Consider the following 4,063-nt stretch of genomic DNA (forward strand, 5'->3'; position numbering starts at 1 on the left):
ACACTAGCCCACAGAATGAGAGCGAAGCTGCTGATCATGGGGGACCTAAATCATGGAGAGATAAATTGGGAATCAAGGAATCCCCATGGAGGGGATGAAACGTGGGGAGCAAAATTAGTAGATGTTATAGACAGGAATTTCCTGACACAACATGTGAAGGAAGACACAAGGGAAAGAGGAGGAGATGCACCGAGCCTATTAGACCTGATTTTCACCCAGAACGTAGAAGATATCGAGAATTTAGAGCATGAAATACCTCTAGGGGCCAGTGACCATTGTGTCCTAGTCTTTGACTACATGATGGAATTCAAAATTATGACCATGGGACAAGAGATCTGGGAAAGGAGAGCTGACTACAGGAAAGGGGACTATATGAGGATAAGGGACTATCTGGGTGAAGTGCAGTGGGAGGAAGAAATTAGAGGAAAAACAGTCCAAGATATGATGGACCTAGTCATACAGAAATGCCAGGAGGCCGAAGAGAGATTTATACCAACGGTAAAGGGAAAAAATAAGAAGGAATATAATAACCCATGGTTTAATAGACAGTGTCAGGAAGCAAAAATGGCCAGCAGGCGGGAGTGGAGGAAGTACAGAAGACAAAGAACAGAGGACAACAGAAGCAGATACAACAGAGCTAGGAACGATTACATTAACATAAGACGAACATCGGAAAGGGACTATGAGAACGATATTGCAATCAAAGCGAAAAAACAACCTAAGTTACTACACAGTCATATAAGAAGAAAAATGTCGGTGAACGACCAAGTGACAAGACTAAGGAAGACAGAGGGGGCATATACTGAAAGTGACAAGGAAATCTGCGAGGCACTGAATGCCAGTTTCCATGGAGTGTTCACTACCGAGCCTGAGCAGCTCCCATTGTTGGAAGGGGTTACCCTAGATGAAAGACTATCAGATATAGAGGTGACAGCAGAGGAGGTAATGAAACAGTTGACAACTCTAGATGCAACTAAAGCAGTTGGACCAGACAAAGTATCACCGTGGATACTAAAAGAAGCAGCACAGGCCCTCAGTGTGCCTCTGGCAATGATCTTTAATGAGTCACTTATGTCAGGAGAATTGCCCAGTTGCTGGAAGAAGGCAAATGTCGTGCCGATCTTCAAGAAAGGAGATAGGGAGGAGGCACTTAACTACAGACCTGTATCACTGACAAGCATCCCCTGTAAAATACTGGAAAGAATAATTAGGCTACGACTGGTTGCACACCTGGAGAACATTAGGTTTGTGAACAAACATCAACATGGGTTCTGGACAGGGAAATCGTGCCTAACAAACCTTCTGGAATTCTATGATAAAATAACGAGGATAAGACAGGACAGAGATGGTTGGGCAGACTGCATATTTCTGGACTGCCAAAAAGCCTTTGATACAGTACCGCACATGAGACTGCTGTTCAAGCTCGAGAGGCAGGCGGGGGTGGGGGGAAAGGTCCTAGAATGGATAAGGAACTACCTAACAGGAAGGAGCCAAAGAGTTACGGTAAGGGGCGAGAAGTCGGACTGGCGAACAGTAACAAGTGGAGTACCACAAGGATCGGTGCTGGGACCAATTCTATTTCTTGTATATGTTAACGACATGTTTACAGGCGTAGAGTCCTACATGTCGATGTTTGCGGATGATGCAAAGTTGATGAGAAGAGTTGTGACAGATGAGGATTGCAGGATCCTCCAAGAGGACCTGAACAGATTGCAGAGATGGTCAGAGAAATGGCTACTAGAATTCAACACGAGCAAATGTAAAGTTATGGAAATGGGACTAGGAGATAGGAGACCAAAGGGACAGTACACAATGAAGGGGAACAGCCTACCTGTAACGACGCGTGAAAGAGACCTGGGGGTGGACGTAACACCTAATCTATCTCCTGAGGCACATATTAATAGGATAACGACAGCAGCGTACTCTACACTGGCAAAAGTTAGAACATCATTCAGAAACCTAAGTAAGGAGGCATTTAGGGCGCTTTACACTGCCTACGTAAGGCCAGTCTTAGAGTATGCCGCCTCATCATGGAGTCCCCATCTGAAGAAGCATATAATGAAACTGGAAAAGGTTCAGAGGTTTGCAACGAGACTCGTCCCAGAGCTACGAGGGATGGGGTATGAAGAGCGCCTGAGGGAACTGTGCCTTACGACACTAGAAAGAAGAAGGGAGAGGGGGGACATGATAGGAACGTATAAGATACTCAGAGGAATTGACAGAGTGGACATAGACGAAATGTTCACACGGAATAGTAACAGAACGAGAGGACATGGATGGAAGCTTGAAACTCAGATGAGTCACAGAGATGTAAGGAAGTTTTCTTTTAGCGTGAGAGTAGTGGGGAAATGGAATGCACTTCAGGAACAGGTTGTGGAAGCAAATACTATTCATAATTTTAAAACCAGGTATGATAGGGAAATGGGACAGGAGTCATTGCTGTAAACAACCGATGCTCGAAAGGCGGGATCCAAGAGTCAATGCTCGATCCTGCAAGCACATATAGGTGAGTACATATAGGTGAGTACACACACACACACACACACACACACACACTGTATGGTGTATATATTACCACAAACGACGCAGGGATTAGTACATTTCCCCCTCGCATGAGAATGGCTCAGGGTTCGAGCCCTACTCAGGTGAGGGGGGGGGGGAACGACTGGGCACCATTCCCCTCACATCCTCAAGCACTCAGAAGTAATTCATGGACCTGCGAGTGAAATGAAAGATTAATGCATAATGCATAACACAACTCACAACTCAAATTTTGGGTCAAATGTATCAACATTGTTCATCAATTTCGTCCACAATTTCCACAAGTTGCGTATATTTGGTCCCAAGCAAGTCCTGTGCCTTTATACATTGGATGAATGGGTTAAAAAACTTGATAAATGCCTTTACATTACTAATAATAATTGTATAATATTTCAATACTATTGAAGTATTATTCAATTCAATAAGAACTACACAGGAATCTATTACAATTTTCCTATAATTAATTATGCCAATTATATTATTGACTGAAACACATCAATAAGCCTCGATCATTGTAATGGGCTTGTTTAGCGAAATTTGATAGAGTCCGGTCTAATTAGTCATTATCCTAATACTTTTAACATTACTCTTGGATTGTTCCAAGTCGATCTGGTACAGAATTCCAACAATTTTACAAATGTTTAAAATCCTCATGGCCCTATAATGTGGGCTCATTGTGGGGTTTTAATACGTGGTTGTATGTAGTTTCTTTGTTATGTAATATGTTTCTTGTGTTGTTAGGTAAAAACAGCTTGACCTTGAGGGGTTTTGTTAGTGCTTCACGCTCCCTTATTTGTCAGCAGTTCGCTTCTTCTGGCGAGAGGAATAGGCTGAGGTGTTTGTATACTTTATAAAAGGAATAAATAAAGGTTTGGTAATAGTCTTTCCCATCCAATTTAACATTCTTGTAGGCCCTTTTTTTTCCCTATAGTTCTTCTTCAGTTACACTTTTGCTAATCTTGCTAGTTCTTCTTCCTCCATCTCTCTCTCTCTCTCTCTCTCTCTCTCTCTCTCTCTCTCTCTCTCTCTCTCTCTCTCTCTCTCTCTCTCTCTCTCTCTCTCTCTCTCTCTCTCTCTCTCTCTCTCTCTCTCTCTCTCTCTCTCTCTCTCTTCTCCTACTTCTTAAAAATACCAGTTTCCTCTCGGTAACTATTTCTTAAGCATCACTATATTTGACTTTGATCCTCTTTCACTTCCTTTCCCTCTTCCTTTCCCTCTTCCTCCCACTTTTCTGGCTCCCTCGAGTAGGGTGAATATTTAACTCTTTTGCCTCCACATTCTTTTGACATTCTTCCTCTGATAACAGCCCCAAAGGGTTGAAAGCATTAGAGTAATACATTTCACCTTTCACACGCACACACACACACATACATATATGTATGTATATACATGTAATCATTCCTTCTGAAGATGTATTTAATATACGAAAGAACTTAAGGAAATTCCTGTTTCATTTTCCTCCGTGGTCTGACATTGTCACATTCTTAATCACGTGTTTATTTTCGTGATATACACACACACA

Source organism: Procambarus clarkii, chromosome 16 (genome assembly GCF_040958095.1).
Source record: "Procambarus clarkii isolate CNS0578487 chromosome 16, FALCON_Pclarkii_2.0, whole genome shotgun sequence".
Taxonomy (NCBI): Eukaryota; Metazoa; Arthropoda; class Malacostraca; order Decapoda; family Cambaridae; genus Procambarus; species Procambarus clarkii.